The sequence below is a fragment of the Glycine soja genome, chromosome 1, assembly GCF_004193775.1.
Source record: "Glycine soja cultivar W05 chromosome 1, ASM419377v2, whole genome shotgun sequence".
Lineage (NCBI taxonomy): Eukaryota > Viridiplantae > Streptophyta > Magnoliopsida > Fabales > Fabaceae > Glycine > Glycine soja.
In genome coordinates, this window is record NC_041002.1 from 23,151,147 (window position 1) to 23,177,566 (window position 26,420).

Genomic DNA, 26,420 nt, shown 5'->3' on the forward strand with positions numbered 1-26,420 from the left:
GGTCTTGAAAAGGATAGCACCGCTGGTGTTACTTACGTGATAGTTTTTAAAGAAGCTGCATGGAGAATCTCAATTTTAAATTTGCTAAACCCTAAATTATGCTGCCATACTATTTTTAGATTCCATTAGGAGCGATTTTAGCCATTGTTGATCCTGTAGTGATAGGCATTGTTGAGAAGCCAGAGGTCATTGCTGTTTTGAAATTAATTAAAAGTGGTCTTGCGGTCATTGCTGGAAAGTGAATTGTGCTTAAGCCTTGAACTCAGGTATTTATATGTTTTATTTGAAAACTACTCTCAAATTGTTTGTGTATGCATTAGTTGTAGAACTGTTTGATTTATACGCACCAGTTGTTGCTAAGTACAGGATAAATTGCAATGCCATGAAAGTAGTATTTATTGAATAATTTGGAAAGTAAATAACAAATAATCAATTTGCAAGCCCAATACCATTGTTTAGTAGATAAATTGCTGCATTTGTTTGACTAACTTATCTAGCATCTAATGAGTATCTGTCAATAGTCCTCCCCTAAAGCTATCTTTGAAATCCAGCTTGTGCTGTTGACACACATACACACACACACAACCACACAACCACACACACACACCCACAGACCCCCCCCCCCCCCACACACACACAGCCACAGACACACACACACACACACATAGATAGCCACACACCCATACACACACAGCCACACACACACACCCACATACACACACACACAGACAGCGACACACACACACACACACCCACATACCCACACAGACACACACACACACACACAGAAACACACACACACCCACACCCACATACACACACAACCACACACAGAAAATACTAACAGTCCGAAAATACTACTAATCCTACAAAGGAACACCCCCCCCCCCCAAAACCTACCAGAGTTAGGCTATTGCATAATTCGTGAACTACTTGCATGTCTCTGTTATGGCCTGGGGAACGATCATTTACAGTTTTATCAATCCTCACAGATCTGAGCAAAGTATCGCCACTAGTCATAACAACTTCAAAAAACCCATCTATTCCCTTTGCAAGAAGATCATTTCCTTGTGAAAGCTTCTCAGCACCCGCACGTAATTCCTCAACAGTCTTCACAAGCCATTCTATCTCAATGGTATCTACACCAGCCTGGATAGTAGTGTCATACCCTAATTTCGTCCGGGGACCTTTGCTCGATGACGTGCGACCATTCTTTGGTCCTTGTGAGGTGCTTGGCACCCATCATTAGGCAATTTATGAAATTCCAGGACATGCCGAAAAACCAAAAAAATGTTGATGCACAATCCGTAAGTTTCCGTGACACATCGGAAATCAAAAGGAAGCATCGTTGTATAATTAAGTGAGGTTCCGTAACATTCCGTAAGTCAAAAAGGGGATGATTATGTAATCCGCAAGGTTCCGTAACATTACGGAAAGAAAACAAGTATCGTTACGAAATTCGTAAGTTTCCGTAACTTTACGAAAAAAGAATCACCAAAAAACAGCAGAGGGGGGTGAACTTAGTAAAAATGGGGGTGCAAATAGCACCCAGGCTGATGCAATCCTACTCCGCAAGGGCATTGGATAGAAAAACTCCAAGTAGATTGGGCCAGAGATGCAAGAGAAGGCCCTAGGGTTCTTATGAGCCTTAGGGTAGATTTCGGGCCCATGGGCTAAGTACGAGCCCGCTTATCTTTGTAAATATTAGATTAAGGTTTCATTATTTTTGGGCCTTGTATTTAGGGCTCCATAATGTAGGTAGGGTACCCTAGAAATATAGGATTTTTCAGCCCTTGTATTTTAGGGCACCTAGACTAGTTTTTGTATTAGGGGTAGTTTTGTAATTTCACATGCACTAAGTGGATATTTGATGTGTGTGGTTGGAAATAAATTTAATTGAATTGGTAGAAGCCCAATCCAATTAAATTTTAGAGGGGGAGGTGAGCATTTGCTTACTACACCCCATTGCCACATCATATAGTCACACTTTGTGCATGTCCTTCATGCTTTTCATGTCTCATGACACCTAAGCACACTTAGTGGAGAATCTTGGAATTGATCTTGGATTAGTGGGCTGAACCATAACTAAAATTCACTAATCATAATTAGTGAAATTTTGGCTCCAAAGTTTGGCTCCACAAATTCAATTTCAAATTCAAGTGAAATTTGAATTTCCCTCCAATTTTGTGTGACACTTAGGCTATAAATAGAGGTCATGTGTGTGCATTTTTTTCAACTTTGATGATTTGAATATTAAACTTCAGATTTCAAAGCTCATTTAGAGCACAAAATTTCGTGCTCTTCTCTCCCTCTCCCTTCATTCATCTCCTTCTTCCTCCAAGCTCTTATCCATGGCCTCCTATGGTGGTGAGCTTCTTCTAGACTCATCTTCTCCTTGAAGTGGCGTCTCCTCTCTCTTTCCCTTTCTCCATTCCGCTGCCATTCATCTTCCAAGAAGCAAAGGAATCCATTGATGAAGAAGATCCTAGGCCTACAAGCTCCAATGGAGCTTGCATCATGTGGTATCAAGAGCATCTTCATCTAGGTGATGTTCTTTTGCTTCCTCTATCTTTTTGTTCGGTGAATTCTCTTTAATTCCTTGTTCTTCATCTTATTCTCCATGTATATCCTCCATTGTCTTGTGGTTTGGTGCTGTTTAGAGTAGATTCAAAAAAAAATAAACCGATTAAATCTTAGATCTACACTTGTTCTTGCATTTCTATGGTTCAAATTTTGTAGATCTACTCTTGAATCTTGTTTTTGTGTTGATTTTAGGTTCTATCAATTTTCATTCATAATATTCTTGTGCTGAACCTTTAGATCTAAATTTTGTTCCAAAATATTGATTAGAAAAAAAAAACACAAAAATCTAAGTGTAAATCACTTAATCCATGTTGTCTTAGAGTCATGTTTAGTCATAGTAATTGTCACATTATGCTCTAAGTTTGTGTTGAATTTTTATTTTGCTTTTTGAATTCTAGATACATTTGTTCATGTATTATTGTCATTCTTAGCCTATCTTTTCAATTTTGAGTCTAATTCATGCATGTTATTTAGTTCATAACATGTTCTAAATCAATTCCTAGAAGTAGTCTTGTTGTTGAACTCTTTTTTTGTTTTCTAAGATTCCTACATGATGCCTATGATGAAGTTGAGATGTGGTGCTGAGTTGTGGCTGGATTTGTGAATCAAATAAGTCTTAAGCTCTCTTGAATTGTGTTATTCAAGATAATTGAGCATAAGCAAACACAAATTGTAACTATCCAAGCCTTAAGCAACATAAACACTACTCTTGATTTCTAGGTTGAAATCGCTGGTGCAGGCAGCTTGAACATACAAAAGTGTATAAATTACTGGGAATTGGTCACTACGATTTTTGAGCTGAAACTTTTACCGAATTTTCTAGACATCTGGACCAAAATTATAAAAAAAGAACCAAGCGATTTGGATTAAAGGAAAAAATAAGAAAAATCTCACAAGTTGGCAGAAAAATCAGTGTCCAGGAAAAAAAAAGAAAAGTGAAAGGAAAGTGTGCTTGTTGTTTTGGCTCAAAATTTGTTCTATAATTGGTGCATATTTTATACCAATCCTAGTTCTGAAATTTCAATTGAAAATTATTGTGAAAACAAGTGCCAAAACTAGAGGTTTCTTGAGTCTTTTTTTTTAGTTTTTTCTACTCTACTCTAGAGCCATTCTAGGTTTCTCTTTGAGTCCTAGCTTGCTTTTTTGTGCTTTTCATTGCTTTAATTGTTGAATAATCCTTGGAAATTTGTCTTGTTAAAACTCTATTGGTTTAGCTTTCATTTCATTTTTTTTTGGTCTTTGGTTATTGCTTGTCTCTTTGTTTCCTTGCTTGTGAGTTGCCATATAGGGAATTGGAAAGAAGGATTGGTGCCATATCTTGAAGAATTTGAGTCAAGAAGCAAGGGGCCAACCACCTTAAGAGCTATTGGACTAAGAAGCACTCCAAATTGAGTGAAACACTAAAGAGAGAATAGCCACCACAATTGAGGACTTTTTTTCTTTGTAATTTTGTAATTGGCAATTTGCTTTGCTTTCAAATTTTGTAACAAAAAGGCCTTTCATTGGAAGTAAGTTGGGAGCCTCCGCTAGGTCACCCTACTTCCATTTGTGTGTAATAATTTTAGGCAATTTCCCCTTAGGATAGTGAGTGTTTTGTTGGGAACCTTAAATGAGGTCATCCAAACACTCCTAGGATCCGCCTAGTTTGCATTTCTTGCACTTTAATTTCTTGCTTACTTTCATAGCTTATTTCCTTTACCCTCCATTGTCAAACCGCCTAGATAGCTTGCCTTTTACCAATTAGTTTTTACCTTATCTTTCACCCCTCTTTTAGTGTTATCTTGGCTAGTTTCAACCATAGTTTATTTTACCTTTTGTTTTCAAACCCCCAACAAGAAAGAACCATAACTTAGGAACCAACATGAGTCTTCATTCTTCATCTAGTGTTAATGGTGAGGGTTCTACTCCTAAGGACCCCTTGTATAAGATATTAGATGAGTTGAGATCCCTTAAGTTGTGGAAAGAAAAACAAGAGAGAAAAGAAAAAGGTAAAAAAAGAGTGGAAGAAATAAGTCAAGATGAAAGAAAGAAAATAAGAGAGGAAGAAAGAAGAAAAATAATGAAAGAAATGAAAAGAGAAAAACATGTCTCCTATAGTAGTCATAACTCTTGCAAGAGCCTAAGTGAAGAACTTCGTGACTATTATGAAGGAAGGCATAGGTCACATCTTAGACCTCACTCCCATAGGAGAGAAAATGAAAGAAAGCCTCAAGAGGTTAACATTAAACTCCCATACTTCCATGGGAAGGACAATGTAGAGGCCAATTTAGATTGGGAAATAAGGGTAGAGCAACAACTTAAAAGGAAGTCTACTTCAAAATCTTATGGCTCTCACTCTTATCCAAAGAAAGACCAAGGTCAAGGAATCTTAGGGGTGAGACCTTCTAAGCCCAAAGATGATAAGGGGAAGACAATAGAAAAGCAACCCCTTAAGGCTAGTATGCAAGAGAAGACTAGCTCCATGAAGTGCTTTAAATGTCTTGGAAGAGGACACATTACTTCTCAATGCCCCACCAAGAAAACCATGATTATTAGGGGCCAAGACATTTATAGTAGCCAAGATGAGGCTACTACTTCACCTTCCTCTAGTAAAAGTAAAGAAGCAAAAGGGGAAGAATCTAGTGAAGAGATCTACCCCCAAGAAGAAGGACAACCTTTAATGGTTAAGGAGGAGTGTAAGGAGGTAAGTGTCTCCTCCAAAAGGTTAGCTAAGAAGGAAAGACATTGTGAAATAAAGACAAATATTAAAGAAATTTCCCTTCTTAGACAACCTCCACATTTTCTCCTTTGTAAAAAGACACTTGTTAGCATTGCCACATCTCTTAGGCTTGAGTTTATTCCTCAAGTAAAGGAGTTGTTGGATGAGGGTTTGGTTCGCAAGAGATTAAATCCTTGTGCTTTGTTGGTGCCCAAAATAGGTATTATTAGGCACCAAATCCCTAAAATAGGTGGTGTGATGAATGCTTTGGGTGGTGCAACACTCTTTTGTAAAATTACTCATGCACCCAACATCTTCATGATTTGTGTACATAGGGACTCATTAGGTAGGTTTGTTCTTATTTTTAGTTTCAATACAAACTTAGGCACTCATATGGGACACCTTAGGTTTGTCATACTTTTTGGTAGGAATAATCAACATGAAAATACAGAAAAAGGTATGTTCTATTGCTTTACTTTTCTTAATTTTTTAAATTGTGATCAAAGGGTTCCCATGAACCCTAAGAGAATAAAGGTCATTCCTGAGTGGCCCGCTCCACCAAGTGTAAGAAAAATTTGGGGCTTCCAAGACTTAACAAACTTTTACAAAAGGTTTGCCCCATATTTTTCTATACTTGTAGCACCACTCATTGAGTTGGTAAGGAACCATGTTCCTTCATGGGAAGATGCCCAGGAAATGAGTTTTCAAACCTTACCTTACTTCAACATACTAAACACCACTAATACATATGTTTTTGTTCTTTTTACAGGTGTTAAGGGAAGGAGCCCAGAGTATCAAGAACCTCAGGATTTGAGGTCAAATCCTTTTCAAGGGGGAGGGAATGATGCAATCCTACTCCGCAAGGGCATTGGATAGAAAAACTCCAAGTAGATTGGGCCAGAGATGCAAGAGAAGGCCCTAGGGTTCTTATGAGCCTTAGGGTAGATTTCGGGCCCATGGGCTAAGTACGAGCCCGCTTATCTTTGTAAATATTAGATTAAGGTTTCATTATTTTTGGGCCTTGTATTTAGGGCTCCATAATGTAGGTAGGGTACCCTAGAAATATAGGATTTTTCAGCCCTTGTATTTTAGGGCACCTAGACTAGTTTTTGTATTAGGGGTAGTTTTGTAATTTCACATGCACTAAGTGGATATTTGATGTGTGTGGTTGGAAATAAATTTAATTGAATTGGTAGAAGCCCAATCCAATTAAATTTTAGAGGGGGAGGTGAGCATTTGCTTACTACACCCCATTGCCACATCATATAGTCACACTTTGTGCATGTCCTTCATGCTTTTCATGTCTCATGACACCTAAGCACACTTAGTGGAGAATCTTGGAATTGATCTTGGATTAGTGGGCTGAACCATAACTAAAATTCACTAATCATAATTAGTGAAATTTTGGCTCCAAAGTTTGGCTCCACAAATTCAATTTCAAATTCAAGTGAAATTTGAATTTCCCTCCAATTTTGTGTGACACTTAGGCTATAAATAGAGGTCATGTGTGTGCATTTTTTTCAACTTTGATGATTTGAATATTAAACTTCAGATTTCAAAGCTCATTTAGAGCACAAAATTTCGTGCTCTTCTCTCCCTCTCCCTTCATTCATCTCCTTCTTCCTCCAAGCTCTTATCCATGGCCTCCTATGGTGGTGAGCTTCTTCTAGACTCATCTTCTCCTTGAAGTGGCGTCTCCTCTCTCTTTCCCTTTCTCCATTCCGCTGCCATTCATCTTCCAAGAAGCAAAGGAATCCATTGATGAAGAAGATCCTAGGCCTACAAGCTCCAATGGAGCTTGCATCACAGGCCCATTTGGGCCCTCCAGAAGATTCCTCCAGAAGGCGGTTGCTTCTGGAGGAAGCAACCCTGCTCGCCTGGGCGAGCTGGGCGGCAACCACCTCCCCTATTTTGCTATAAATAGGGGAGGAAGTGAAGAAGAAAGGGATTCCAGCCCCTTAGGCACTTCTCTCTCTTTCGAATTTGCTTGGAAAAATTGTTTCCGTGAAGAAAATCTAAGCCGAGGCGCTTCCGAAACGTTTCCGTAACGTTTTCCGTGAGGAATCTCGCTAAGGTTTCAACCGTTCTTCGACGTTCTTCATTCGTTCTTCATCGTTCTTCGATCTTCAACGGGTAAGTACCTCGAACCAAGCTTTTCGATTCATTCTATGCACCCGTAGTGGTCCACATTGTGTTTCGTGCATTTTTATTCTCGTTTTGTTTACTTTTTATACCCCCTGTTGACGTGCTTAAGCCATTTTACTTAAGTCGTTTCTCGCTTAACTTAAAAATAAAATAAATTTTCACCGAACGTTTGAATTGTATTATCCATTAACTTCGGTCAAAATAAATTCCGACCGTTCGGTCATGCCGTAACCACGTTGGAAATCAAAAAAAGAGGTAAAAATAATATAATAATCAAAAAGACATCTTTTAGTAAAATAAAGCGGAAAATCAATCGGACGTTTTCTCTTTGGGATTTCTCATTCTTAATCGAATTGATTAATAACTAAAGTGAAACTAAGGCTAAAATCAACTCGCCTAGTCAAGCTCGTCCACAAAAATAGGCTTTTGAAGTTTGTCATTTCAATTTCTCACTAAGTAAAATGGATCATTTCTAAGGTCCAACGCCTTAAAATGATCACCACTTAAGTAAAAAAGAATCACTTGTTCCAAAAGAACTACGTAGGTCTGATTTTCTCATCCCAAATTGAGGAATACGTAGGAGCAAAGGGAAACACCCTTGTCGACCACAAAAAAGGAAAAAATATAAAAAGGGTATAAAGGATATAAGAACATAAAAGGGAACATAAAAATCAAAGTCATGTTTGCACATTCGATTAAAGGCTGCCGTCCCTTGGGACGGGCGTGTGGGGTGCTAATACCTTCCCCGTGCGTAAATACAACTCCCGAACCTTTCACTTAAAAAGTTCGTAGATCGCGTCTTTTCCGGTTTTTCCGACGTTTTCCTCAAATAAACGTTGGTGGCGACTCCGCGCGTATTCCTTTCGTGGAACACGCATCCCGCGAGTCACGCGTCGCCCTCCCGCCGAAGGGTAGGTTGCGACAGTTGGCGACTCCACTGGGGACAGTTTTTTAGAGAGTTAGGCCATTTAATCTTGTGCAATGTTTTATCATGACTTTCTCCTTTGTTGGTTTCCCTTTATTTGTCTTATGTTCTTGTGTCTATAAACTATTTGTTGCTTTTAGTGTGTTTTAGAATGTATGCATGAGGTAAATATTTATTCATTTGATGCACACAAACACTAACACTATTTGCACACACTGTGAGTGAAAAAGGGCCCTATACCCGGGTTCATGGGAACATAAGGAGTGGAGGTGAATCTGTGATCATGCTAGGTCTCCGACTTGCTTGATTACAGTGAACCCTCATCTAGAGCTTTTCTCTTTGAAAACTTATTGTTGCTAGTAGTCCCTACTGCTGCAATATGTTCTTCGAAGGGGATGATACCTCTAGAAACCATCAAGAGAGATATGACTACCTTGGGGATTATTGCTAAAAGCCTAGTTAGTTCTCTCCCTTATAGGTCCCTTAAATAGGGGCACGGAGCAAACACGCTGCGTGCCATTTTTCACACTGCCATGCATAAGTATCATATACCCTTTTGCTTATGTTCAGTAAATATCGTCATACTGTGTACGTTCCCGCATTGTGTCTTTTGCATAGGCATCGCATATGGGTTCTGTCTTGATCCCTTCTGTAAACAAACCAACGGAGGGTCCGTGTCGCCTTCTTAAAAACGTGCGTTGGGGCATTCTGCTACCCCTAGACGTCGTATCTAAGAAGGGGACAAATTCCCCGAACCCCCGCTTTTCTAGATTGCATCTGTGTCATATGCATTCCATCATGCATTCATCCATCCCACCCATGATAGATGTCGGAGTTTTGATTCGCACTAGATTTTATTTCACTTTAGTAAAACATGGGATCAAGACAAAAGCCTTCGCTTAAAAAGAGGTTTTATCAAGTCAAAATCAAGAGCTTAGAGGTCACCAGTTTACGAAAGTTGGGGCAATTAATGGGTCAACTTCAACGGCAAGCCTTCTGCAAAGCCTATGGTAAGATTTGGGACCTAGCTAGGGTAGAAGTCTCCATGGAACCAATTGCCTCCCTCGCCCAGTATTATGATCGGCCGTTGAGGTGCTTCATCTTTGGGGACTTCCAGCTATCACCAATGGCGGAAGAATTTGAAGAGATCCTAGGATGTCCTCTAGGGGGAAGGAAACCATACCTCTTCTCAGGGTTCTACCCCTCATTGGCCAGAATTTCTAAAAAAGTCCAAATCTCGGCCCAGGAATTAGACCGCCAAAGGCAAGTCGAAAATGGGGTGGTCGGAATACCGAGAAAATATTTGGAGGTAAAAGCAAGAATCTTGGCAGATAAAGGCGAGTGGACCCCATTCATAGATATTCTCACACTGTTGATCTTTGGAGTTGTCCTCTTTCCGAATATGGAAGGGTTAGTGGACCTAGCAGCGATTGACGCTTTCCTCGCCTTTCATCATGGCAAGGAAAGCCCGATCGTCGCCATTTTGGCCATGTGTGACACGTTCGACCGGGGATGTGAAAAGAGCGGCGCAAGAATTGTTTGTTGTGCACCAACTCTTGGCTACCCCATGAGAGGAGCGCCATTAGACGAAGGCATCACGCCTTTCATCGCACGGGGTTTCAGTGACCACAACGCGAGGGTACTCCAAGGAGTTTGCAAGGCATGGGATGCGGCGTGAAGAAAGGACAGAGAGCTTAGGGGAAGCAGTAATGGGATCATCGGCGGCTATCATAAGTGGCTGAGAGTCCGAACACAAGGACTAGATTGGCTCCCAAATCTAAAGACTGTGAGAGACGATGAGGTTAAAGCTTCGGAAGAAAGTGATGAGGTACAAGCCCTAAAGGCAGAGCTTGAAAGAGCCTGGGTAGTCGAAGAGAAGTTCAAGTCCATAGCCATCAAAGTCTGAAAAGAGTATGATGAACTAAGGGATGTCAATATGGCCACCGATGAAGCCTTGGAATGAGAAACCAAGAAGGCCCGAAAGGAAGAACACGACCAAAGCAAAGTTTTGAGGGGCTTTATAGGGCAGCAATAGTGAGCTCAAGCTCCGAAGAGGTGAAAGGAATCATCACGGGTCAAAGGCATGATCTTGAAGGACGAGCTAAAGGTTTGCCTTAGGTCGAAAAGAAATTTGTCCCAACAGTTAAGCGAGACTGAAGGGAATATGTGGGGCCATCATCGATAAGTGCAAAGAGAAGCTAAATCTAGCGGCGACTCACGAGCAAAGGCTAGAGGATGAGTACGCCAAGATATCAGCAGAAAGGGAAGCAAGGGAAAGGGTAATTGATTCATTGCACCAAGAGGCAACCATGTGGATGGATCGGTTTGCTCTTACCTTGAATGGGAGTCAAGAACTTCCCCATTGTTAGCCAAGGCCAAGGCGATGGCAGACACCTACTCTGCCCCCGAAGAGATTCATGGGCTTCTCGGCTATTGTCAGCATATGATAGACTTAATGGCCCACATAATTAGAAATCGTTAGGAAACTTGTATGGTCTCTCAGACCTTGACTAGATACGACTTCCTTTTTGAAATAAAATGAGTTGGTCCCATGTTTCTACTCCAAAAAGCTTGTGCAAATCAAGTCACTCCCGCATTTTATCTCTAGCATGCATTGTATGTTGGTCTCGTCCTTTGTCACGGGAAGCCGGAAGGTCCATATCACCTTCTTAATTGTACACATGGGGCACTGCGCCCCCAAATGCGCAAGTAAGAAGAGATAATTTTCCGGGCTCTCGTGTCCGTAAAATGCATTCATATCATGCATCGCATAAGCATCTCTTCATAACATCATAATGAACATATCGTTCCTGCATTTGTTCGTTATCATATTCCAGCCTCACATTTTGCATGAGTCATTGCATCATCATATGCGTTCAACATACTTTTTGTTTGCTCATACATGATCCTTGTATTTTCCTCTACAAAACAAAAACAAAAAAAAAGGGAAGTACGAAAATTCACGCTGCATTCTTAGTTGCATATATTCGGTACCATGAGCCAACCATGTTGGGATCATAAACCCATTTCACTTAAAAACAAAATGATTGAACATGGTACCTAATGCATGTTTAACTAAGAAAGGATGTTTCTTCGGGCATCTCAATTTCATAATTACATTTTCCATGCATAGCTTAAAGTATGCCCGAGTCATTCATATGAGATGTTGTTGAAGTATTGGCGATCAGAATTGCCATTCCTTGGATTATAGGGTTGAACCAAGCTCATGCTTTTATAAAAAGGTTCATCAAGTCAAGTTGAAATATGGAAGTAACCGTCTTGCAAAATTGGGGCAAAAGATGAATCGAGTCACATCACTGCTTCGTCTACTGCCAAACATATTTAGGATTATTGATGTCCTTGTTACTTCCAGTTTCACCTTGACAAAGATGTCATGGACCATGTTGAAAATCTAAATTGATTCAACCCCATATCCTGCGTAAAAATTCCCAATACTTCGACTGTACATCATTTGCATGCATCCATGCTTTTCATTGGTTGCATTGCTCATTGCATTCTTTCCTTGAAAAATAAAATAAAATAAAATGAACTTATCAAAAAGAAAAGGACACGCTTTACGGCGCCCTTACCGAACTCGTGCTAGAGCTAGAGTAATGGGTGAAGCAGAGGAGGTGCAAGAGAAGATGAAGGCCGAAAATGGAGGCCATAAAAGAGCAAATGGCCACAATGATGAAGGCCATGATGAGCATGAAGAAGATAATGGAAGCTAATGTGGTTATAGTTGCCGCTACTAGCGCTGTCGCTAAGGTGAACCCGATGCTCCCATCTGGCCTCAAGCAAATGAATCATCCAACCTCAAATATGGTAGGCAAAGATTTAGGAAGTACGGGCGGCCCCCATGATGTGCAAATTCAAAACGAGCACGCCTTCCCGTCATATGGCTTGCCTCTCAACTATACGCCACCCAATGTGGCGTACACTCCCAATAAGAATGTCAATAACTCCACTCCTATACCCATTGAAAGCCAGCAACCCCAAACTGATCATGCACATGTCTCTTAAACTGTGGAAGAGACCCATGAAATTCCCCATCACAATCTAGCCGATTTCGAGCCTTGGCTCGGATATACCACTGAAGGGCAAGCAGTTGGTGGTATACCCCTACAAAACCCTTTGGAGGGCCCTCAGTATCACCCACAACTGCACCTCTTGCATTCCACAGCGGTTAAAAACCCTTATGACTATGGCAGGAATGGGAAAGTTGGATCACCTAGAGGAAAGGCTCAAGGCCATTGAAGGAGGTGAAGATTATGCCTTTGCTAACCTAGAAGAGTTGTTCCTAATACCCAAACATGGTCATTCCCAAGTTCAAGGTGCCGGACTTTGGCAAGTACAAGGGGACTACTCGCTCCAAGAACCATCTAAAGATGTACTGTCGGAAGATGGGGGCATACGCAAAAGATGAGAAACTGCTGATACATTTTTCCTGAGAAAGTCTTACTAGGACAACTGTCGCCTGGTATACTAACTTAGGAACCTTCTTGAGTCCATTCTTGGAAGGACCTAATGGTTGCCTTCATTAGGCAGTGTCAGTACAATTCTGATATGGCTCCGGATAGGATGCAACTACAAAAAGTGTGCAAAAAGGGGGCACGAATCTTTCAAAGAACACGCCCAAAAGATGGAGAGACTTGGCAACTCAAGTAGCACCCCCAAAAACAGAGAAAGAGATTATCATAATGATAGTAGACACGTGACCGGTGTTCTACTATGAAAAAAATGGTGGGTTACACACCTTCAAGTTTTACAGATTTGGTCTTCGCCAGTGAAAGGATCGATGTGGGTCTGAAAAAAAAAAAAAAGGCAAATTTGATCATCCTACTAGGACGACTGAGAAAACTGGGGCAAATGAAGAGGGTGAGAAAGAGGGAGAAACCCATGCTGTGACTGCCATTCCTATACGGCCAAGTTTCCCACCAACCCAACAATGTCATTACTCAGCCAATAACAAACCTCCTCCTTACCCACCACCCAGTTATCCACAAAGGCCATCCCTAAATCTACCACAAAGTCTGTCTACTGCACTTCCAATGACGAACACCACCTTTAGCACAAACCAAAAACACCAACCAAGAAGTGAATTTTGCAGCGAGAAAGCCTGTAGAATTCACCCCAATTCCAGTATCCTATGCTGACTTGCTCCCATATCTATTTGATAATTCAATGGTAGCCATAACCCTAGCCAAGGTTCATCAACCTCCACTTTTCTGAGGATACGACTCGAATGCAACGTGTGCTTATCGTGGAGGAGCCCTGGGGCATTCCATTGAGCATTGTATGACCCCGAAGCATAAAGTGTGAAGTCTAATTGATACGGGCTGGCTGAAATTTGAGGAGAATTGCGTGTAAATCCTAACATTGACAAGAAATGCCACACATGGGGCAATTTTGAAAGCTGTTGTTAGGTGTCCCTAATGACTCATCAGGGTTTCCAAGTTTATATTGTAAACCACAGCTACAATGTTAAATGAAATGGATAAAGTTGATATCTTTGTCCCTCATCCTCTCACAAACGCATGTTTGCTTATTCAACTTTCACCGGAATGTGGGTGTAAGCCATTGGTCTGTTTGCTCAAGCAACCTGCGCTCCTAAGTGTTGACTTCCAAGACCGTTCAATCAGAGATTACTCATCTTGCACGTTGGTGGGGGTGCCGTAAAACAACGAGCAAAGTTCAAAACAAATAAGTTTCAAAATAAAAAATAAAAAGGCATTTGATTGACTGTGTTTTCAAGTAAAAATATAGACGTTCATGTGACCTCATTTTGTCTTTTTAGAGAGAAGTGAGTTATCAAGAATAGGATGTTGGACAAATGGCCTCAGTTACCTTAAGAAAAAGGGGGGTTGAATTAAGATGCAAAGACTATTCCCCAATTGAACTATCAATCTCTCTTTTCGAATTAACAATGCACACAGGGATAACCCTTCCCTTGTGTTCAGGAATCCTCTACAACAAGAGACCCACGGTCTCTTAATCCCTTTTCAGAAATGAGAAGAAGAGAAGAAGAGGTCTCTCGTAAAAGAGGTAGATTGTAAAATGAAGATCAATCAAAATTCCTTATTGAATAAGCAAGTGGTTGACCAAGGAATCTTTTTTAGAGGATAAGACATTTCAGTTCAGAAAAACTCTTGATCTTTCGAGAGGATAAAACTGTTTGGGCAATGAAAACTCTCTTTAAAACATTTGAATGGCCATTTGAATAGATATGTCTCTTGGAAATTATTTTCTGAAAATCCCCTCTGGTAATCAATTACAAGACTTATGTAATCGATTACAGGTTTTAAAAATTTGAATTAAAACATTTTCAAACTGTTGGTAATCAATTACCAGAGAGCAAATCTCAATTTGAAAGGATAGAATTCCTTGGTCAAACCTTTTGCTTCTTCAATTTGGAAACTTCTTCCTAAGATTCTAGAGATCAACTTGATCATATATCTTGATTTTCTTGGATTCTAGTCTTGAATAAAACTTAGAAGCACTTGATCCTTTAGCATCATCAAGACATCAAAACATCTTGCTTCTACATAGGAGTCATTTGACTTAATCCATCAACTGAAAGATCCTTCAATTATTTCTCGTCCTTGGAAAATTCTTTTTGCAAGAATCAACTGCTTCTTTCATTCTTCCTCACTATGAGGTCGTGAAAACAAGACAACACTTGGTACCTCTAAGCCCTACACTGGGGCAATGAGGGGCACCGTGCATGAGCCTCAAGTGAACCTAGGGGCAGATTAGAAGTTCTCACCCAATAGGTTATCAAAAGTTCTCACCTGTCGATGTTTTTAAACAAGAAAAAGAAAAGGGGGGACAAACCCTAGGTTTTCAATGGATTGATCAAACATCAAACGACTCCATTCCCGTCACTCCAAAACGGTCAAGTGACTAAATCAAAAAGAACGTACACTCTGAGGGAGTTCCCGGAGAGATTTGCAAAAAGATAGGATGAGGTTGCATGAATTATCACCTTTTTCAAAAGGGCAGTCAATCTGTGTTTTCCAAAAAAATAAAAAAAATAAAAATAAAAAAATAAAAATCAATCAAATCAAAATCAAAATCACAAAATAGGGAAAGAATGCCATGAACATTGTACAACTTTCCATTACATTGCATTGTTTCATATAAAGTCCGCATTTACCCAAATTTCACAACAAAGGTTGCATGCATTTGCATCCCTCAAAATCATGTTAACTACATAGATTCCCTACATCTAAATGTCCAAATCTTGTGGATTTGGGATGACCGGCCCTCTCGATGAGTCGATCTCTTGCTTTCTCATAAGGGTGGACCCTTGGGTACTTGTACCTATCACCTTTAGAGGACTACATGTCCTCGCCATCAGAGGACTTCATGTCCTTGCCATCAGAGGGCTGCACGCCCTCACCTTCAGAGGACTACACGTCCTCGCCTTGAAAGGGGCTACACGCCCTCACTTTGGGTACTAGTTACCCTCACCGTTGAGAGGACTACATGTCCTCGCCATCAGAGGGCTGCACGCCCTCACCTCCAGAGGACTACCTGTCCTCGCCTTGAGAGGGCTACACGCCCTCACCTTGGGTACTAGTTACCCTCACCGTTGAGAGGACTACATGTCCTCGCCATCAGAGGGCTGCACGCCCTCACCTCCAGAGGACTACCTGTCCTCGCCTTGAGAGGACTACACGTCCTCACCATCAGAGGGCTGCACGCCCTCACCTCCAGAGGACTACATGTCCTCGCCTTGAGAGGGTTGCACGCCCTCACCTTGGGTACTAGTTACCCTCACCGTCAGAGGACTACACGTCCTCGCCTTGAGAGGACTACACGTCCTCACCATCAGAGGGCTGCACGCCCTTACCTCCAGAGGACTACATGTCCTCGCCTTGAGAGGGCTACACGCCCTCACCTTGGGTACTAGTTACCCTCACCGTCAGAGGACTACACGTCCTCGCCTTGAGAGGACTACACGTCCTCACCACCAGAGGGCTGCACGCCCTCACCTCCAGAGGACTATAAGTCCTCGCCTTGAGAGGGCTACACGCCCTCACCTTGGGTATTAGTTACCTTCACCTTCAGAGGACTACACGTCCTCGCCTTCAAAGGGTCATGTACCTTCAACTTCAGAGGACTACACGTCCTCGCCGTCAAAGGGTCATGTGCCTTCACCTTTGTAGGGCTACACGCCCTCACATTCAGAGGACTACACGTCCTCACCTTGGGTACTAGTTACCCTCACCGTCAGAGGGCTACACGCCCTCACCTTGAAAGGACTACACGTCCTCGCCAACAGAGGGCTGCACACCCTCACCTTGAGAGGACTACACACCCTCACCTCCAGAGGACTATAGATCCTCGCCTTGAGAGGGTTGCACGCCCTCACCTTTAGAGGGCTACGTGTCCTCATTTTCAGTGTGCTCCACATCCGCACCTTAAGAGAATTTAAGGTCCTCTATCCTTAAATGCTTAACCAAGACTTGCACTCCCGGTTAAGGGACCAGTAGTTTCCTTTTAACGGTTCCTGGGCCACCCCCTGATATTGGAGGAGGGCCAACTGTGCGAGCACAACCAGAGAGGGAGGCTATCACACAGCTACTATGCATACCGGGGCAAGATTTCACCTGTGCCGCTGCAAAGAGACGAGTGCGGATCATGCGCAACAACATGACCACTCTTACACAGATATAGATGACATTGCTACTTAGATACATTCTGCCCAGCGACCGCAATGCCAATCTCCCACTGCAAAAGTATCAGTTGGTCTGTGTCGTCCCGACAGGGGTAAGTATGCATATGGTTCAACTGATTTCTGATACCATCTATTGTTTGCAGGGATCGCACCCACAAAGACACCCAGTGGACCTGAAGAAGTCCAACAGGGCCCTGGGGTTTCCAGCTCTGGTTACGGGCCTCTGTCGGCCCTACAGGGTGCCCGTACCCCCCCGGCAAGGTCACGTCATCATAGGTAAGTATGCACATCGCTCAACTGATTTCTGATGTCATCTATTGTTTGCAGGGATTGTGCCCGCAAGACACCTAGTGGACCCGAAGAAGGCCAACAGTGTCTTGGAGTTGCCAGCTCTAAATACGGGTCTCTATCAGTTCAAGGGAGTGCCTGTTGCCCCCAGCAGGGTCATCAGGCCCCCTACCAATCGAGTTTTCATCTAGAAGTGCTGCGTCTCCAGGCAGGCGCAGGGCGAAACACCACAGCAGCCTGGGGATGGCCGGCAGCGGGCAACAGACGCACCGCCATCACCTCTAGAGTTCACCTCAGCTCATCCACAAAAAGGTTAGAGCGTTGCTTACGACCCATGGCCGACCAATAAGCGACCAAGTCCAAAGCCAAAGGTAAGCAAAGTACTAGGTCAGTGACCGACAAGTCATAAGGCGTCCAGCTAAAGACATTAAAGAAGCGCTACTAGGAGGCAACCTAGTACCTTTTGAATCTATGTTTGTTATTTGATCGCTTTTTATAGTAGGATGCACCTAGTTGCTCATGATCCTGGGGATTTAAATAAAACAAGCGCAAGCTCGGAAGGTAGTCATACCTCACAAAATATATATATGTATGTTTAGGTAGTACCTTAGATATGCATGTATGTAAACAAAAAAATACTTCACAAAATATATTTGTATGTTTAGGTAGAAAGATGCCTTAGATGTGCGTGTATGTAGTAAAAAATACCTCACAAAACATATATATGTATGTTTAGGTGGCAAGATACCTTGGATATGCATGTATATAGCAAAAATACCTCACAAAAATATGCACATGTTTAGGTAGCAAAATACCTCATGAAAAAAAAAAAAAAAAAAAAAAAAGAAGAAGAAAAAAAAAAGAACAAACAAGAAAAAGAAATAACAAATAAAAAAGGGAAAAAGAGAGAAAAAAGAAAAATAAGTTGTCTAGCTAAAAACCGGCATGCTTTTGAAAAGAGATGATTTCCAACTTTTCTTTGAAAAAATTCATTGATCATAACCAATTTTTGGAAAATGTGTCTACACCTGAAGGGTGAATGCTGTGAAATTTCCCCGGACGCCCGAAATGGACTCGGATGAATGCACAAATTGATAAAAGAACATATTTTGGAAACATTGGGTTGATTAAAATAGAGGAAATGAATCCTGAGCCCTAGCATCACATGACCATAAAAATTTGACATTTGAGTGTCCGCATAGGTGCATGCATGACCAGTTTTGCATAAAATTTCCAAATCATCATTTTTGCATTTTGTGTCATGGAAATAATGTGGGGCATCCCTTTTTATCCTTGAACCAAACCAAACCCCGACATGTATCATGTCTAGCCATTCTACAAACCTTGAGCCAAAATCCTGACTCACCATAATCCTTACCCTCGGAAGCAAAAAAAGAAAAGAAGGAAATTCCCAATCAAAGAGTGGGAGAAAGCAAAAAGAAAAGAAAGGAAATTCCCAATCAAAGAGTGGGAGAAAGCAAAAAGAAAAGAAAGGAAATTCCCAATCAAAGAGTGGGAGAAAGCAAAAAGAAAAGAAAGAAAATTCCCAATCAAAGAATGGGAGAAAGAAAAAAGAAAAAAGGAAGGAAAGAAAGTTCTTGATCAAAGAACTAGAAGAAATGTACAGAAAGGTCTTTTGACCGGACAATATCTGAACAATACAGAATTGTCACCAAATGAACAAAAAAGGAAGGAAAGGAAACCACGACCTAAAATGGTCTTCTCCCTTTAATTACCAACCAAAATCCCGTGCGCTAGCGACCTTTTTTTTCTCGCCCCGCACTAAACAAAAAAAAACAGAAAAAGAAAAAGCCAAAAACACACAAAAACCGAAAGAAGAAACCACCAAAAGAACCCATTCCCAAGGGAAGCCCTATTGACCCATGATCACGCATGTAATTTTTGATTTGATAGGAAATAATTTGCAAAGTCAAGTCATGACATATCTATGGTTCGGAATTAGGATAAAACACTTACCTGTGCGAGATTGATACACTTTGAGTGGATTTCTTCTATTTTTGTCGAACCCAGTGTTTCCTCTAAATGGTCATTTAGAAACGGAATGCTAACATCAAAAATCTCATTTATGGTTATGGGAGATTTCATCAGCAGACTCTCCTTCCCCGGTAGACGCATTGTTTTTCACTCAAAAAAGCATATGCTGCTCTAAATCAGTTGGAATATTTGTCTCTTTGCTAAAGCATGTTTGCATTTTAGTGGAGAAAACAACGAGACTTTTTCAAGTCTCACAAGTTATCCAGAACTACGTAGGTCTGAGTTCCTCATTGGAGGATACGTAGGAGCAAGAGCCTCGCTTTTGTCGACCATACCGCCTTTTGTTGTCATGACTCAAGAGCTGGTAGCCCGCGGAGATACCTTACGGTTATCCGCACCCCTTTGCCATTCAGACACAGTCGTGTCCGATGGCAAGCAGAGACCAAGTTTGGTCATTCTGCACACATGATACGCGGAGATACCTTACGGTTATCCGCACCCCTTTGCCATTCCGACACAGTCGTGTCCGATGGCAAGCAGAGACCAAGTTTGGTCATTCTGCACACATGATACGCGGAGATACCTTACGGTTATCCGCACCCCTTTGCCATTCAGACACAGTCGTGTCCGATGGCACGCAGAGACCAAGTTTGGTCATTCTGCACACATGATACGCGGAGATACCTTACGGTTATCCGCACCCCTTTGCCATTCAGACACAGTCGTGTCCGATGGCAAGCAGAGACCAAGTTTGGTCATTCTGCACACATGATACGCGGAGATACCTTACGGTTATCCGCACCCCTTTGCCATTCAGACACAGTCGTGTCCGATGGCAAGCAGAGACCAAGTTTGGTCATTCTGCACACATGATACGCGGAGATACCTTACGGTTATCCGCACCCCTTTGCCATTCCAACACAGTCGTGTCCGATGGCAAGCAGAGACCAAGTTTGGTCATTCTGCACACATGATACGCGGAGATACCTTACGGTTATCCGCACCCCTTTGTCATTCAGACACAGTCGTGTCCGATGGCACGCAGAGACCAAGTTTGGTCATTCTGCACCCATGATACGCGGAGATACCTTATGGTTATTCGCACCCTTTTGTCATCCAGAGGCGGCGGGCCCGATGACAAGCAGAGACCAAGTTTGGTCATTCTGCACCCATGATACGCGGAGATACCTTACGGTTATCCGCACCCCTTTGCCATTCAGACACAGTCGTGTCCGATGGCAAGCAGAGACCAAGTTTGGTCATTCTGCACACATGATACGCGGAGATACCTTACGGTTATCCGCACCCCTTTGCCATTCAGACACAGTCGTGTCCGATGGCACGCAGAGACCAAGTTTGGTCATTCTGCACACATGATACGCGGAGATACCTTACGGTCATCCGCACCCCTTTGCCATTCAGACACAGTCGTGTCCGATGGCACGCAGAGACCAAGTTTGGTCATTCTGCACACATGATACGCGGAGATACCTTACGGTTATCCGCACCCCTTTGCCATTCAGACACAGTCGTGTCCGATGGTACGCAGAGACCAAGTTTGGTCATCCTGCACCCATGATACGCGGAGATACCTTATGGTTATTCGCACCCATTCTTTTGCTATCTGTAAGACAGAACGCTTGATAGCATGCAGGGGCTGACACAGTCTTCTGCACCTTTTGTTCCTCCGGGAACAACAAAGTCATTTACATGCGGAAATTTCATGGTCGCCCGCGACTCTCGTCAACCGAGAGGAGCAAAATTAGTGTCATACACTGATTTTCGGGGACCTTTGCTTGATGACATGTGACCATTCTTTGGTCCTTGTGAGGTGCTTGGCACCCATCATTAGGCAATTTGTGAAATTCTGGGAACAACAAGTCATTTGCATGTGGAGATTTTATGGTCACCCGCGACTCTCGTCAAATCGAGAGGGACGAAATTAGTGTCTTATCTTTACTTTTCTTTTATCTCCAATAAAAGACAAGTAAAGAGGGGCAACTGTCATACCCTAATTTCGTCCGGGGACCTTTGCTCGATGACGTGCGACCATTCTTTGGTCCTTGTGAGGTGCTTGGCACCCATCATTAGGCAATTTATGAAATTCCAGGACATGCCGAAAAACCAAAAAAATGTTGATGCACAATCCGTAAGTTTCCGTGACACATCGGAAATCAAAAGGAAGCATCGTTGTATAATTAAGTGAGGTTCCGTAACATTCCGTAAGTCAAAAAGGGGATGATTATGTAATCCGCAAGGTTCCGTAACATTACGGAAAGAAAACAAGTATCGTTACGAAATTCGTAAGTTTCCGTAACTTTACGAAAAAAGAATCACCAAAAAACAGCAGAGGGGGGTGAACTTAGTAAAAATGGGGGTGCAAATAGCACCCAGGCCCATTTGGGCCCTCCAGAAGATTCCTCCAGAAGGCGGTTGCTTCTGGAGGAAGCAACCCTGCTCGCCTGGGCGAGCTGGGCGGCAACCACCTCCCCTATTTTGCTATAAATAGGGGAGGAAGTGAAGAAGAAAGGGATTCCAGCTCCTTAGGCACTTCTCTCTCTTTCGAATTTGCTTGGAAAAATTGTTTCCGTGAAGAAAATCTAAGCCGAGGCGCTTCCGAAACGTTTCCGTAACGTTTTCCGTGAGGAATCTCGCTAAGGTTTCAACCGTTCTTCGACGTTCTTCATTCGTTCTTCATCGTTCTTCGATCTTCAACGGGTAAGTACCTCGAACCAAGCTTTTCGATTCATTCTATGCACCCGTAGTGGTCCACATTGTGTTTCGTGCATTTTTATTCTCGTTTTGTTTACTTTTTATACCCCCTGTTGACGTGCTTAAGCCATTTTACTTAAGTCGTTTCTCGCTTAACTTAAAAATAAAATAAATTTTCACCGAACGTTTGAATTGTATTATCCATTAACTTCGGTCAAAATAAATTCCGACCGTTCGGTCATGCCGTAACCACGTTGGAAATCAAAAAAAGAGGTAAAAATAATATAATAATCAAAAAGACATCTTTTAGTAAAATAAAGCGGAAAATCAATCGGACGTTTTCTCTTTGGGATTTCTCATTCTTAATCGAATTGATTAATAACTAAAGTGAAACTAAGGCTAAAATCAACTCGCCTAGTCAAGCTCGTCCACAAAAATAGGCTTTTGAAGTTTGTCATTTCAATTTCTCACTAAGTAAAATGGATCATTTCTAAGGTCCAACGCCTTAAAATGATCACCACTTAAGTAAAAAAGAATCACTTGTTCCAAAAGAACTACGTAGGTCTGATTTTCTCATCCCAAATTGAGGAATACGTAGGAGCAAAGGGAAACACCCTTGTCGACCACAAAAAAGGAAAAAATATAAAAAGGGTATAAAGGATATAAGAACATAAAAGGGAACATAAAAATCAAAGTCATGTTTGCACATTCGATTAAAGGCTGCCGTCCCTTGGGACGGGCGTGTGGGGTGCTAATACCTTCCCCGTGCGTAAATACAACTCCCGAACCTTTCACTTAAAAAGTTCGTAGATCGCGTCTTTTCCGGTTTTTCCGACGTTTTCCTCAAATAAACGTTGGTGGCGACTCCGCGCGTATTCCTTTCGTGGAACACGCATCCCGCGAGTCACGCGTCGCCCTCCCGCCGAAGGGTAGGTTGCGACAAGTAGGATATAATATCTTCATAGACGCATCAACCGCTTCCAACTCATTCAATACAGTAAATTTACCACCAGAAAATCTTACTCTAATTTCCTCATTTACAAGATTCTGCAACCTTCTAAAATCTAGAGCCCATGAATGTATGTCTGCCACATTCAAGTCTGATAACTTCTTTGACGAGCCAAAGAATGCTGCAGTAAACACCCTGCAAATAAATACAGTCTCCACCTTAACTCCATACATTGCTTGCATCAAAACCTTTCCTTTGGCAGAATTTTTAACCTCAGGAAGATCTAGTGAGCCCACAGGATTATCTAACATAGAACTACATTTCTAAATTCTAGGGTTCCTAGAACTAACATGTTTTCCATCAGCTTCCGTCACTCCAAATTTAACGGTGCTATCTATGTCGTGCAAGGACTCAACTTCCTGCTTCTTCTTTTCTTCTTCTTATGCATTTCACCCCCATCCACATTTTCACTTTCATACCCAATAAAACATCAAGTTGTTGACTAAAATTTTCATCATCTTGATAAGAATTCCCACTGCCACTTTGTTGCCTTTTGAACTGATCAAATTTCACATGCCCAAGGCTGAGCTCCTTGTTAATATCAACACTTTGAACAAAATTTCCCACTACCTTCCCAATGTCATTACCATTCTCTGTTCTGTGCCTTTTGTGCTTCTTATGAGAGTGAGATGATCCAAGCTCCTTGTGGAGCTGCTTGAGCTCATTGAAAGATGCAGAAGCTCGGGAGATATGCATTAATGACATGAAAAGCACCATTGTCAGCAGAGACAAAGTTTGTGACAATTTTAGCTGCTTTCGAAACTGATATGTCTTTTACTGGAACACAATGTCCAGAGATTGTCTTTATCTTCCTGCCGTTTGGCTCTCGCACATATATTATTTATTTTCGCTGAGCAAAACAAAAAAAAACAGTCTAAATTGTGTAGTGCACACTTAAGAGGAAGGTTTCCCTGGTTCAGACGTGAAAGCTCAGAGCTAAATGCATTGCAAATGTCTAGCAACTTCGAACTTATGTCGAAGTACACATCAATCCATTTGTCCTCCCAATCACTCACACGAAGCTCAAGGGCAGTCATAAGGGTCCATATGTCATTGTGACTTTCACAAAGTGACTTCATAGCTAAAGTCATCGAAGACAAGGTGAGGATTTCATCCTTGCTTTTAGGCACAAGATAGTTGGTTTGTAGAATCAACTAAGCCCAAACCCTGCAGAAAATGTTCCCTCCTCTCCTTCATTATCGGGAAATTAATTTCATCGATGTCATGTCGTGTACTTGGAGACCAATGCGAAATGCTGCCGAAATTTAGTCAAATTGTTCAAAATAATGTTAACCATGACGTTTGAGGCTAACACAAAAGACAGTCTTCCTAAATGGGATAGGGCCACACCTATAAATAAAAAAGTGAGAATTTCATGCATGGAATTTCTTAGATGGATCGAAGTTGGATCAATCAAAGTCGCATGAGCCCAAAATATGAGGATGGCGTGGAGCAGTTCTTGCAATTTGCTTTAGAAAGAGGTCGACCGAATGAAGAAGGAAAATGTTATTGTCCTTGCATCAATTGTTTGAACGGAAGACGAAAACTACTGGACGACATACGGGACCATCTATTGTGTGATGGGATCAAGAAGAATTACACGACTTGGATATGGCATGGTGAAGTGGCTGACATGCAGAGTGGGTCCTAATCTGAACCGTTTGATGTAGAAATGGGAGATCACTTGGAGGACATGATTCGTGACCTTGGACAAGAGTCTTTTCAGGAAGCACATGCCCCTGTGTATGAAGGATTGCAGAGTGATTCAAAGAAGCCTTTGTATACGAGGTGCAAGAATTCCTTAACTCTGTTGTCTGTGGTGTTAAGTCTGGTTAATGTGAAGGCCAAGTATGGGTGGAGTGACAAAAGTTTCACCTCACTGCTTGAGGTAGTGCACAATCTGCTTCCAGAGGACAACACGCTACCTAAAACTTACTATAAGGCGAAAAAGATACTGTGTCCCATGGGTATGGAGTATCAGAAGATTCATGCTTGCCCCAATGATTTCATACTCTACAGGCATGAATTCCAAGAAATGTTCAAATGCCCTATCTGTGGGATTTCACGGTACAAAGTGAAGGCTGAAGAGGAAAGCAGTTATGATGAAAACTCAAACAAGGGCCCGCCAGCGAAGGTTTTATGGTATCTTCCAATCATTCCAAGGTTTAGGCGTCTTTTTGCTAACGAGGACGACGCAAAAGACCTTACATGGCATGCAAATGGAAGGATTTCTGATGGACTGGTCTGTCATCCGGCTGATTGCTCACAGTGGAAGAAGATTGATGGTTTGTATCCGGATTTCAGGAAAGAGCCAAGAAATCTTAGACTTGGCCTCACCAATGATGGAATGAATCCATATGGCACCTTAAGCACGCAACACAGTTCATGGCCAATTCTATTAGTAATTTACAATTTGCCTCCTTGGTTATGCATGAAGCGAAAATACATGATGTTGTCTATGATGATATCGGGCCCAAGACAGCTAGGAAATGACATTGATGTTTATCTAAGTCCGTTGGTTGAAGATCTAAGAAAGTTGTGGGACGAGGGGGTTGTAGTGTTTGATGCGTTTCACAAGGAGACGTTCGAAATGCATGCAATTCTTTTTTGTACCATTAATGACTTTCCAGCATATGGGAATCTCAGCGGTTACAGTGTTAAGGGTCATCATGCATGCCCCATCTATGAAGAAAACACAAGCTACATACAACTTAAACATGGGAGAAAAACAGTCTACAGTAGGCATCGCCGCTTTCTAACACTCAATCATCCGTACAGACGACTGAAAAAAGTTTTTAATGGAAGTCAAGAGCATGATATTGTGTCGATACCGTTGACTGGTGAGCAGGTATATCAGCGGGTTCAACACCTGAATATTGTATTTGAGAAGACCCAAAAGAAGGATAAAAGTAAGAGTTGCATATGGAAGAAGAGGTCCATTTTCTTTGATCTTCCGTACTGGTCTGATCTTGACGTTAGACATTGTATTGATGTTATGCATGTGGAGAAAAATGTTTGTGACAGTGTGATTGGGACGCTCCTTAACATTCAAGGTAGGATGAAGGATGGCTTGAATACCCATCAAGATCTAGCTGATATGGGCATACGATCACAGTTGCATCCAAGGTCTGATGGGAAGAAAATTTACTTGCCCCCAGCCTGCCATACTTTGTCCAAGAAGGAGAAGATAAGTTTTTGTCAGTGTCTTCGTCGGGTGAAGGTTCCACAAGGATACTCTTCAAATATTAAGAGCCTTGTGCATTTGAATGAGCTTAAGCTTGTAGGGTTAAAGTCTCACGATTGTCACGTGCTCATGCAACAATTGTTAGTCGTGGCTATACGAGACATCTTGCCAAACAAAGTCAGGTTAGCGATAACTCGC

The 26,420-nt window shown here is 41.9% G+C and overlaps 1 pseudogene; it reads right to left on the minus strand.

Annotated features, from left to right (window-relative positions):
* Positions 1-500: 500 nt before the first annotated feature.
* Positions 501-26,420, minus strand: part of LOC114415664 — a 37,573-nt pseudogene continuing 11,653 nt past the window's right edge.